At 41.8% G+C, this 13,481-nt stretch overlaps 1 long non-coding RNA gene across 3 annotated transcripts in view; it reads left to right on the top strand.

Annotated features, from left to right (window-relative positions):
• Positions 1-13,481, top strand: part of LOC131279248 (uncharacterized) — an 85,544-nt gene that overhangs the window by 14,242 nt on the left and 57,821 nt on the right. For 2 of the 3 annotated variants that reach the window (XR_009186655.2, XR_009186653.2), the window contains exon 4: positions 585-1,106. This is a non-coding gene — a long non-coding RNA (uncharacterized lncRNA). The remainder of the gene's footprint in view (positions 1-584; positions 1,107-13,481) is intronic. The other variant, XR_009186654.2, reaches the window with a different exon arrangement.

Below are 13,481 nucleotides of genomic sequence, written 5' to 3' on the forward strand. Positions count from 1 at the left end.
TGGTGAGTACATCTCTGGGCATCGCTGCACCCCATGTCCCGTGTTCCACACCATAGCCCACACTTTCCCATGTTCCATCCAGTGGGCCATGGGAGGACATACAACATCCAGCAATTGTCCCTGGGGTACCACCCAGGACAACTCCAAGTCCCAAGAATGCCTGGAAGTGGTTCTTGAGGAACAGAGTCTTTACATGGGGTGTCTGAGGTGGTTTTGGGAGTTTTGCAATAGTCTGTTTAATTGAACTCAAGGGAACTGACAATTCCCTTTCCAATAACAAAGAGGCTGCTGATGGTTTATGGTGTGAGTTAGCAATTGAGATGCACAGATAGCATCACTGGATTCCCCTACTTCCATACTTATAAGAAGCAAGGATCTGGGTGAGAGTGTTTTTAATACCTTAACAGAGTTCTGTGCAGTCAAACAGTGTAATGATGTTGGCTGGCTCCTCCTAGATAGTCTGGATAGTGTTACAAAAGAAAGAGATGAGTTAAAGGCTTCAGATTTGAAACTTAAACTCCACATGGATGATGCAAAAGTTTCTATGTGTGCTCTGAAAGAAAATCTTGTCTCCTGTGCCACAGGCTTGAAATATCTGAGAACCAAACTCAGACTCTCATTGTATGAGTAATGGAGTTACAAAAGAAACTAAAATCCCAATCCTGCAGGGTTTCTTCAAACTGAAGACTTTGATTGGAAAAGAGTGGAATTCAGAGAATTGGGATGGAGATATATGGGATGATGATATTGATGGAGACATTGAAACCCTGAATTCTGCTGCGACTTTATCACATAAGCCTGCCATGGCCTGCCCTGTCCAGATCATACCTTGCCAACCTTGTATCATCCAATGTCCAGCCTGCTCCAGGGAGTCTGAAACAACTTCCAGCCCTGAGGTGGGTACCAGCCAAACTGCAGCCTGCCCTGCCCAGCCTCTGGCCTGCCCCAAGGAGTCTGGACCTCCTCCCAGCACTGAAACATGTACCAGCTGAACTCCAGCATGCACTGCCTAGCCTCCAGTCTGCCCTGAGGAAACTACCTTCCAACCCCTGCCTGAAGAGATTAATCCTGTCTCACCAGAAGAAAATGCAAGAGAATGCCCTGAGGTCAGTAGCTTGCAAGGCATTTCTAATCCTTCTCCTTACCCACCCCCACCACCTCTCTTGTATTTGAGACCTATTACTAGACTAAAATCACAACAAGACCCCAAAGGTGAAATACAAAGTGTGACCCATGAGGAAGTAATGTATACTCAGAAAGAATGGCATGAGTTTTCAACTTATATAGACAGAAATCATGGGAATATGTGTGGGAATGGATACTAAGGGTATGGGATAATGGTGGAAGAAATATAAAGTTGGATCAGGCTGAATTTATTGATATGGGCCCACTAAGCAGAAATTCTGGATTCCGTGCTATAGCTGGATGGGTTAGAAAGGGCTTTTTTTTTTTCATTTATTTATTTTCTATTGACTTTGTAATAATATTACATTAAAAAATATATATATATGAGGTCCCATTGAACCCTACCACCCCCACCCCACCTCTCCCCCCCACCCCAGCAACACTCCCTCCCATCATCATGACAGATCCATTGCATTTGGCAAGAACATCTCTGGGCACCACTGCACCCCATGGTCAATGGTCCACACCATGGCCCACACTCTCCCCCATTCCATCCAGTGGGCCCTGTGAGGATTTACAATGTCCAGTGATTGCCCCTGAAGCACCATCCAGGGCAGCTCCATGTCCCAAAGATGTCTCCACCTCTCATCTCTTCCTGCCTTTCCCCATACCAATCAGCCATCATATCCACTTTTCTCAATCCAATGCCACCTTTTCTATGTGGACATTGGATTGGTTGTGTCCATTGCACCTCTATGTCAAGAGGAGGCTCAGATTCCACATGGATGCTGGATGCAATCCTCCCACTTTCAGTTGTAATCACTCTAGGCTCCATGGTGTGGTGGTTGTCCTTCTTCAACTCCATCTTAGCTGAGTGTGGTGAGCCCAATAAGTCAGATTGTAGGTGCTGGAGTCTGTTGAGGCTCAGGACCTGGCTATCACATTGTCAGTCTAGAGATTCAAATCCCCTAAATATATCTTAAACCCCGACACTAACTGCACCTCCAGCACATTAGCATGAAAGTCTTATGAAGAGAGATCCCATCTGAGTCCAGATTCGTCACACATAAACACCAGTTCCAAAGAGGGGCCATCTGACCTGGTAGTTAACCCCATCGGCCATGACCATAACTCCCATGGGTCTCTTTAGCCCTCGAAGGAACCGATATCTGGGGGCTGTATCTGCTTTATCTGTCTCTCAGACTCTGCTCAGTTGTGCATAAGGGCAATCCTTCTGACAGCCTCCAGACTCTTTTTTAGAGACTCGTAGCCATATAAACTCATTTCTCCTTTCCATTTCCCCCTTACATTAGATCAAACAGCATTTTAAAGTCATGTTATTTTATGTAGACAGGGATATTCCGCTGATCCACGTTGAACCTTCCGTATGAGGTCATTTTCCAGTTGCATCATCAGTTGGTAGTTGATAGTGGTCCCTCGGTGCCAGGGAGGCTCATCCCCGGGTGTCATGTCCCATGCTGGGGGAAAGGCATTGCATTTACATGCTGAGTTTGGCTTCGAGACTGGCCACATTTGAGTAACATGAAGGCTGTCAGGAGGAAATTCCCAGGCACAATGTTGCTCTAGGCCTTGTTCTTATTTTAGGCTTATCAGCTCACAAGCATAGTCATTAGCGTCATGGGCTCACTGTTGAACCCTCACTCCCTCCCAGTCCCCGCCGCTGCACCTGGGAGACTGTCGCTGCTCCCCTAGGGACCACGACAGAGCACCACTGGCCAGGAACCCAGTACCCCCCCTGCTGCGGTTTCCAATTGTTGCCACTATGAGTATATCCAAACATTGCCATGTACCCTGGACATATGTTCTGTACAGCTCCCTGTCAGCCATATATCCCCTGTCAATGGTATCCCATACCAGTATTCCTCCATTGCCTTTGTTGAACCACTCTGTGATCCAGAACTCCCTGAAATTTGAAGCCCAATATAATGTCAGGGTCCCTTACTAGGAAATGGCATATAGCGATGGGTTTAAAGGTTATATAAAGAATACGTGTTGACTTGGAAAAAATTCTACATCCTATCTTCCCCCCCCCCCTAATTATTGAGCTTCTCTTCACAGGAGCCCTAGACCACAGCAATGCATATATATAGTATACAGCACTCCCATACATCCACCACAAAACCTTTCCCTTCCACAGCGATACTCTTACACCCTATTCACATCATATTTACTTAACCTAATGTACAGAGTCTGAGACAATAGCTTTCAAACAAGGTGGCATTTGTGCTTACATTGTGGTGCATGCTTTAGGATACACAGTTTTTTACATTCTTAGTTAACCTATGTTTTACATTATGGTTTATATTATCAGTCTGTCATCTCCTATATGTTATGCTGTAATATTACATGTTTTATATCCATCCTTGTGTACTCTCATGAAACTCCTCTCTTACCCCCCATTTACCTTGGTTCCACACATTTAACGTCCATTTTTCCTTCCACCTTGGTGCCCACAGTGACAGCCAGCCTCCGTTTCCCAAGGAGCCACTTCCAGATATAGATGGAATAGTGTTCAGGGTCTAACTTGCTCAACTGCCCCAATGCCCTGGGAGCCACCCTTTCTTTCGAGGGATACAGTTCCCTCTATTTGATGGCATTAGTCCTCCCCAGGATGTGGGTCCACCCCCACTCTCACTACTTGGGTTTCTACCCCACGGTGTCACCCACTCTGGCAGAATGAGCATTTAGACATTCCCCAGGAGCCCGTCCTGCATCAGACCCTCCCCTCCGAGCATTCTAAACAGGTAACCCTCTTTATTATATTTTGATATGATTTTCTCAGCATTTTACTCTCCACCAACACCTGACCCTCTCCTGTGTTCGTATGCTACCCCTCCCTCCCCCCACTTTTGGGCAATGTTACCCATCCGCCCATCCCCAGCCTCCCTCAAACCCGCAGAGCCCCAACCAAAGGCAACCCCTGCCCCCCTTTTATCTCTTCTTTGTGTTCATACTTACCACCATCTCGTCTTAAATTCCACCCCTGCAGACATCGGCTCACATCCTTCCTCCACCCTCCAATTTCCTGTAAGCCTATCGTTCAGTCTCTTGCTATCTAGGGCAGCTTGTTTATTTCATATCATTGAGGTCATGTAGTATTTGTCCTTCAATGTCTGGGTTGCTTCACTCAACATAAGGTTCTCAAGATTCATCCATGTTATCACATGTGTTTGTAGTGTGTTTGTTCTTACAGCCGAGTAGTATTCCATTGTGTGTGTATACCACATTTTATTGATCCACTCATCTATTGATGGGCATTTGGGTTGATTCCAACTTTTGGCAATAGTGAACAATGCTGCTATGAACATTGGTGTACATATATCTGTTTGCGTCCTTGTTTTCAGTTCTGCTGGGTATATACCCAGCAGTGGTATTGCTGGGTCATATGGCAAATCTATGGCTAGTTTTTTGAGAAACCACCATACTGTCCTCCAGAATGGTTGGATCCTTCTGTATTCCCACCAGCAGTGGATGAGTGTTCCCCTTTCTTCACATCCTCTCCAGCACTTGTATTCTTCTGTTTTTTTCATAGCTGCCAATCTTATGGGTGTAAGATGGTATCTCATTGTGGTTTTGATTTGCATTTCCCTGACAGCTAGAGATTTGGAACATTTTTTCATGTGCTTTTTTGCCATTTGTATTTCTTCTTTGGAGAAGTGTCTGTTTAAGTCTTTTTCCCATTTTTTAAATGGGTTGTTTATCTTTTTATTTTCAAGATATAGGAGTTCTTTATATATGCAAGTTATAAGTTTCTTATCAGATATATGGTTGCCAAATATTTTCTCCCACTGTGTGGGCTCCCTTTTTACTTTCTTGACAAACTCCTTTGAGGTGCAGAAGGCTTTAACTTTGAGGAAGTCCCATTTACCTATTAGTTCTTTTGCTGCTCGTGCTTTTGGTGTGATATTCATGAATCCATTTCCTATTACAAGGTCCTGTAGATGTTTCCCTACACTGCTTTCTAAGGTTTTTATGGTCTTGGCTCTTATATTTAGGTCTTTGATCCATCTTGAGTTGATCTTTGTATAAGGTGTGAGATGGTAATCCTCTTTCATTCTTCTACATATGGCTATCCAGTTCTCCAGACACCATTTGTTGAATAGGCCACTCTCTCCCAGTTGAGAGGGTTTGGTGGCTTTATCAAATATTATGTGGCTATATATGTGAGGTTCTATATCAGAGCTTTCAATTTGATTCCATTGGTCTATGTGTCTCTCTTTATGCCAATACCATGCTTTTTTCACCACCATAGCTTTGTAGTATGTTTTGAAGTCAGGTAGTGTGATTCCTCCAATTTCGTTTTTCTTTTTCAGTATGTCTTTGGCTATTCGGGGTCTCTTTCCTTTCCAAATAAATTTCATAGTTAGTTTTTCTTGTTCCTTAAAGAAGGCTGTGTTGATTTTTATTGGGATTGCATTGAATGTGTAGATCAGTTTTGGTAGGATAGACATCTTAATAATGTTCAGTCTTCCTATCCATGAACAAGGAATAGTCTTCCATTTATTTAGGTCTTCTTTGATTTCCTTGAACAATCTTCTATAGTTCTCGGTGTATAAGTTCTTTACTTCTTTAGTTAAATTTATTCCTAAGTATTTGATTTTTTTATTTACTATTGTGAATGGTATTTGTTTCTTGATTTCCTCCTGATCTTGCTCATTATTGGTGTACAGAAATGCTACTGATTTTTGCGCATTGATCTTATAACCTGCAACTTTAGTAAACTCATTTATGAGTTCTAGAACCTTTATTGTAGATCTCTCAGGGTTTTCTATGTATAGGATCATGTCATCTGCAAATAATGACATTTTGACTTCTTCCTTTCCCATTTGAATGCCTTTTATTTCTGGCTCTTGCCTCAGTGCTCGAGCAAGTACTTCTAAGACAATGTTAAATAGGAGTGGAGACAGTGGGCATCCTTGTCTTGTTCCTGAGTTTAGAGGGAAGGAGTCTAGAATTTCTCCATTGTACACAATATTGGCTTTAGGTTTTTCATATATACTCTTTATCATGTTCAAAAAATTTCCTTGTATTCCAATCTTTTGGAGTGTTTTTATCAAGATACAGTGCTGTATTTTGTCAAATGCTTTTTCTGCATCAATAGATATAATCATGTGATTTTTTTCCTTCAATCTGTTTATATGGTGTATTACGTTGATTGATTTTCTTATGTTGAACCATCCTTGCATACCTGGGATGAATCCCACTTGGTCGTGGTGTATAATTCGTTTAATGTGTTGTTGAATACGATTAGCAAGTATTTTGTTAAGTATTTTTGCGTCTAGGTTCATTAGAGAAATTGGTCTGTAATTTTCCTTTCTTGTGATGTCTTTGTTTGGCTTTGGTACTAGGGTAATGTTGGCATCATAGAAGGAGTTGGGTAATGTTCTTTCTGTTTTGATTTTTTGGAATAGTTTCAGCAGGATTGGTGTCAGTTCTTTCCGGAATGTTTTGTAGAATTCACCTGTGAAGCCATCTGGCCTTGGGCTCTTCTTAGTTGGGAGATTTTTAATAACTGATTCTATCTCTCTGCTTGTGATTGGTTTGTTAAGATCATCAATTTCTTCTTTTGTCAATATGGGCTGCTTATGTGTTTCTAGGAATTTGTTCATTTCCTCTAGATTGTCATTTTTTTGGAATAGAGTTTTTCAAAATATCCTCTTATGATAGTCTTTATTTCTGTGGGGTCAGTGGTGATATCGCCTTTCTCATTTCTTATTTTGTGTATTTGCATCTTCTCTCTTTTTTTCTTTGTTAGTGTTGCTAAAGGTTTGTCAATTTTGTTAATCTTCTCAAAAAACCAGCTCTTGGTCTTGTTTATCTGTTCAAGTGCTTTCTTATTTTCTATTTCATTTAGTTCTGCTCTTATCTTTGTTATTTCCTTCCTTCTTCTTCCTGTTGGGTTACTTTGTTGTTCTTTTTCTAATTCCTTCAAATGTGCAGTTAGTTCTTCAATTTTTGCTCTTTCTTCTTTTTTGATATATGAATTTATGGTTATAAACTTCCCTCTCAGTACTGCTTTTGCTGCATCCCATAAATTTTGGTATGTTGTGTTATCATTATCATTTGTTTCAAGGTAGTCATTGATTTCTTTTGAGATTTCCTCTTTGACCCACTGTTTTTCTAAGAGTGTGCTGTTTAATTTCCAAATCGTGGTGTGAAATCTGGGCTTCTGTCCCTTGCAAATCTCCAGCTTGACTCCACTGTGGTCAGATATAATGTTTTGTATGATTTCAATCTTTCTGAATTCGTTCAGCCTTTCTTTGTGGCCTAGCATATGATCTATCTTGGAGAATGATCCATGTGCACTTTAGAAAAATGTATATCCTGCTGTGTTTGGGTGTAGCAATCTATACATGTCTATTAGATCCAGCTCCTCTAATATACTGTTCAGATGTTTTGTTTCTTTGGTGATTCTCTTTTGAGATGTTCTGTCCAGAGTTGATAGTGGTGTATTAAAATCCCCCACTATAATTGTAGATGTATCTATTGTTTCACTTAGTTTTTCCAGCGTTTGCCTGACATATTTAGAGGCACCCTTGTTAGGGGCATAAATATTTATGATTGTTCGATCTTCCTGACAGATTTTCCATTTCACTAAAATGTAGTATCCTTCTTTGTCTCTCACAATTGTTTCACATTTAAAGTCTATTTTGTCTGATATTAATATAGCTACTCCTGCCTTTTTTTGGTTATTGTTAGCTTGTATGATTGTTTTCCAGCCATTCACTTTCAATCTCCATGCGTCTCTGGGTCTAAGATGTGTCTCTTGTAGACAGCATACGGATGGGTCATATTTCCTTATCCAATGTCCCAGTCTGAATCTTTTGATAGGTGAGTTTAATCCATTGACATTCAGTGTTATTACTATCAAGGAATTATTTGTGTTAGGCATATTTTGATTTGATTTGTGTTTGTCATATTTTGTTTGTATATATATATTTTTGTCTTTTTTGTTGTTGTTGTTGGTCTTATACTCTCCTCCAATTCTGCCTTTCCTGTTTTTTCCTTTCTTCCTGCAGAACTCCCTTTAAAATTTCTTGAAGGGGAGGTTTCTTGTTGGTATACTCTTTCAGTTTCTGTTTGTCTGCGAATATTTTGAACTCTCCATCATGTTTGAATGCTAGTTTAGCTGGATAGAGAATTCTTGGTTGGAAATTTTTTTCCTTTAGTACCTTGACTATATCATACCACTGCCTTCTTGCCTCCATGGTTTCAGATGAGAAATCAGCACTTAATCTTATGGAGCTTCCCTTGTATGTGATGGTTTTCTTTTCTCTTGCTGCTTTTAGGATTTTCTCTTTGTCTTGAGCATTGGATAATTTGACAAGTATATGTCTTGGGGTGGGCCTGTTGGGGTTTATGACTAGTGGAGTGCACTGTGCTTCTTGGATATGTATATCTGTCTCTTTCAGTAGATTTGGGAAGTTTTCAGCCATTATTTCCTGCAACACTCCTTCTGACCCCTTTCCCTTCTCTTCACCTTCTGGAATGCCTATAATACGTATGTTTGAGCATTTTGCGTTGTCATTCAGGTCCCTAAGTCCTAATTGGATTTTTTCTATCTCCTTATTGACCCCTTCTACTATCTGTTTGATTTCTGATGTACTGTCTTCCACATCACTAATTCTCTGCTCTGTGTCTTCTAGTCTGCTGATATTTGCTGCAAGTGTATTTTTGATTTCTTGAACTGTGGTGTTCATTTCCATCATATCTGTTATGTTTTTTCATATGTCTGCAATTTCCCCTCCAAGTGATGTCTTCATGTTGTTAACCTCTTTCATTACTTCGTCAAACTTGTCGGTGATAAATGTTCTGAGATCTTTCATTGCTTGTGCCAAGTTTTGCTCCCCTTCATGATTATTGGTTTGTTGATTGGATTCAGCCATGTTTTCCTGATTACTGGTTTGTTTTGTAGATTTTTGTTGCTTTCTGGTCATCTCTTTATCTTGACAGATTTAATCAGTTCCTTAGCTTCTTTGTCTGCTCTTGGAGGTTAATTAGCTGTTATTTTTGTATAGGTGTTATATCTTCTCTTTGTCACTTTTTTCTTCTTATTCTAGTTTCTTGTTGTTGGTTAAGTTCACTTTAAAGGAAAATATTAGTGTTGGGGAAAGGCAATTGTGTAAGCAAGGGAAAAGTGTAAAGTAGTATTGGTGATATATGTTAACAAAGCAAGAATATGAGATCTGGGAGGATGGAGGTTAGATTCATGTAAATTGTGTAGAGTTATAGCAGTAGGTAGAGTACCTATTATGAGGTAGATGATTGAATATGGGAGGAATATGGTATGAGCTAAAAAGCTATTGATTTCGTGAGAGAGGGAAAGAGAATAAAAAGGTAATAGTTTCAAGCGTGGATAACAGACAGAAAACAAAACATAGGTATTAGAAATTAAGACTTAGACCCTTCGTGGATCGAAGAAAGGGAGGTGGGAGGTGGAATATAGGAGAGCCAGTAGATGGTGGCGGATATCAAGATGTAGGGGAAAGAGGATAGTGTAGGTAGCCTAAATCAGTTTACACAGAAATGAGGCAGTGGAGGATGAGAAAACCCAGCGAATGTGAGGTGTTTCCTGCCGCACCTATTGTATAATTGAGTTAAAATAAACTAAGTAGAATATGAGGGACAAGAGGGAGAGAGACAACAGAAAAAAAGAAAGAAATAAATAAAAGAAAGTGGGGGAAGGGACGAGAGGAAGAAAGTAGAAGGGGATGGGCAAAGGGTGGGGAACAGGTAGGGGAAAGAAAAAAAAAAGAGATATGCATGACCCAGAATTAAAACACCCAGTACACAGCACCTACCATGAAAAAAAGCCTTAAATAACTGAGTAAAAGAAAGACTTTGGGGGATACGCTGTGAGAGAAGACTAGGGGATAATGCGGTGTTAGCAATCAGGAAATTGAAAAAAGTAAAGAATAAGTCAAAATGAAAATAAAAACAAAGCAAAATGAAATGATAAAGAAAGAACGCCAACGTTGAAGGCTAGGGCATTTAAGGACCTCAGATGGACCTCAGTGGGTGATGGATTCAGGGATGGAAAGTCTGAGATATTGAGGTCTCAAGAGATGTGAGTCTCTGTGGTGTGGGCCACCAGATTTTAGGGAATTCAGACCTGGCAACCTCCAATCTGGTCTACAGAAAGCCTGGGAGCCCCACAGTGTAACACAGCCCTCAGGGATCCCCACAGCTGGGTGGCAGCCTTAAGGGGGAAGTCAGATCTGCAAACTCTATATTATGACTGAACCCTGCAATTCATTTACTTAGTTGGGCTCATTAGTATATCTCACTTCAGCTTTTGGACAGCTCCCGTCCTGTGATTCCAAACCACTGCCACTAGAGGGCGCCTCTACACCACAGCCACTTTGCTAGTACAGATCTGAAGCCTGGCCTGTGACTCCGAAAACAGATTCGAAAACCGGATTTCCCAAGCTTCGCAAAATATTCCCTAATCAGCTTCCAGACGTGTCCCCCTCCCTTGCCGCAGCCTAAAACAACTTTCTGATTATGTCTCTTTATTGCCTACAGCTATTTGGGTCGGAGACCGGCTGCCGGGCTTTTGGGGGCGGGGCTTCAGGTGGAAGCACTATTGTTTATGTTCGCAATCACAAGTTTCTCCCGCTTCACAACAAAACACCGTCTATCTTCCCAAATCCCTCTGCAAAGGCGACCCGTCGCATCAACCCGTGCACAGCTCGCCCAGAACTCGTGAACTCCTTAACAGCTCAGAGCCGTCTAAAAGTGGTGCCACTGGGCTGGACCGCGGTTTCCCCCACCCCCAATAGGGAGGAGCCCGTGCGTGGGTCTCACCTACAGGCAATAGAACCCAAATTATATCTACTAGACCAATCCTCTCCATTACCTTTCCACCCAATCGATGTCCAGGCACTTCTGCCCTGCAAAAATCCCAAAAAAGCCTGGCCTTGGAGAGCCTGTAGCCGCGCCCAACCATCTCCTCCCGGGAATACCGCAAAGGCAAGTTCACTCAGCGACCATCTTGCCAGCAGCCCACCTAGAAAGGGCTTTAACAGTTTGTTTGGGTGGCTGATTGAAGCGTGGGCCAAAAGATGGCCTAGCATGTCTGAGGTTGAGATACCCGATTTATGCTTGTACACAGTAGAAGAAGGAATTCAAAGGCTTAGGGAGATTGTAATGCTAGAATGGATTTACCATTTTAGAGCTGCCCACCCACACCAGAAATGTCCAGAGGACACACCTTTAATCAGGATTGTAAGGAATAATTTTGTAAGACTTACTCCATCTTCCCTGGAGAGCTCTGTGGTTGTTGTTCTCTGTAGTCCAGATATAACTGTAGGGGGGACTCTGATGGAATTAGAATCCTTAAACATTATGGGGATGATTGGATGTCAGTCTGGTAAAAGTCAAATAGCAGATAATCTCAAAGTCAAGGTGGGCATGGCTACCACCATGAAAGGCAGATTCAAAAAAGCACTCAAAATAGTCTGAGTTGCATAGAGTTATGGTATTGGATAATACATAATGGGGGACCTAGCAGTGAGATAAGCAGTCTACTAATTTTCTTCACAATCTTTATAAACAGAAGTGTTCTAGGTTGAGTGAATAAAACCCTAACTCAAATTACAGATGCAGAGAATCACAGCACCTTAATCAATTCCAAGACTTGAGATGGTTTACAGACCCAGAGCCCCTTGAATGAGGAGAAGGCCAAGTCTCCTTGGGGGAAGGATCCCATTAAGCTGCCCAAACTTTATACTGTTAATCTTTCTCCCACTTTTCCCCAAGGAGACCTACTTTTACCAGAGTAACTGCATTGGGGAAAAGGAAATGATCAGACATTTCAGTAATTATTAGATACTGGCTTAGAAGTGACATTAATTCCAGGAAACCCAAAATATCACTATGGTCCACAAGTCAGAGTAGGGGCTTATGGAAGTCAGATGATTAATGGAGCTCAGGTCTGTCCCACAGTTGGTCCAGTAGGTCCCTGGACTCATTCTGTGGTTATTTCCCCAGTTGCGGGATGCATAATTGGAATAGACATACTCAGTAAGTGACTAGATAAATCCCCACATTGGATCCCTGACTTGTGGAGTGAGGGCCATTATGGTTGGAAAGGCCAAGTGGAAGCCACTAGAACTGCCCCTACCTAGGAAAATAGTAAATCAAAAGCAATGCTGGATTCCCGGATGGATTACAAAAAGTAGTGCCACCATCAAAGATTTGAAGGATGCAGGGGTGGTGATTCCCACCACAACCTCATTCAACTGTCCTATTTGGCCTGTGCATAAAACAGATGGATCTTGGAGGATGGCAGTAGATTATAGTGAACTTAACCTAATGGTGACCTCAATTGCACCTGCTGTTCCAGATGTGTTACCATTGCTTGTGCAAATCACATCCCCTGGTACCTGGTATGCAGCTGTTGATTTAGCCAATGTGTTTTTTCTCAATTGCTATTAGCAAGAACCACCAGAAACAGTTTGCTTTCAGCTGGCAAGGCCAGCAGTATACCTTCACTGTCCTGTCTCATGAGTTTATGAACTCTATAGCTCTATGTCATAGTATTGTCTGCAGGGATATCGATCATCTCTCCCTCCCTCAGGGCATCACACTGGTCCATTATATTGATGATATCATGTTGATAGGACCTAGTAAGCAAGAAGTAGCAAAGGCTCTAGACTTATTGGTAAGGCATTTGCATAAGAGAGAATGGGAGATAAATCCAATTAAAATACAAGGTCCTTCCACCTCAGTGAAATTTCTAGGTGTCCAGTGGTGTGGAGCATGTTGAGCTATCCCTTCTAAAGTGAAGGATAAGCTGTTGCATCTGACCCCTCCAATGACCAAAAAGAGGCACAATGCTTAGTTGGTTTCTTTGGATTTTGGATACAACACATTCCTCACTGGGTGTGCTACTCCAGCCCATTTACCCAGTGACCAGAAAAGCTGCTAGTTTTAATTGGGTACCAGAACAAGAAGAGGTTCTACTTCAGGTTCAGGCTGCTGTGCAAGCTGCACTCTCACTTGGACCATATATGATCCAGCAGATCCAATGGTGCTGGAAGTTTCAGTGGCAAATAAAGATGCTACCTGGAGCCTTTGGCAGACCCCTACAGGAGGATCACAATGCAGACTCTTAGGATTTTGGAGCAAAGCCCTGCCATCCTCTGCAGATAACTACTCCCCTTTTGAGAAACAGGTTTTGGCCTGCTACTGGGCTATAGTGGAGACTGAATTCTTAACCATGGGACATCAAGTTACCATGAGAGTTGAGTTTCTTATCATGAGCTGGGTATTGTCTGACCCACCAAACCATAAAGTTGGGAGTGCACAGTAGCACTGCATAATAAAGTGGA

Source organism: Dasypus novemcinctus, chromosome 7 (genome assembly GCF_030445035.2).
Source record: "Dasypus novemcinctus isolate mDasNov1 chromosome 7, mDasNov1.1.hap2, whole genome shotgun sequence".
NCBI classification, from domain to species: domain Eukaryota; kingdom Metazoa; phylum Chordata; class Mammalia; order Cingulata; family Dasypodidae; genus Dasypus; species Dasypus novemcinctus.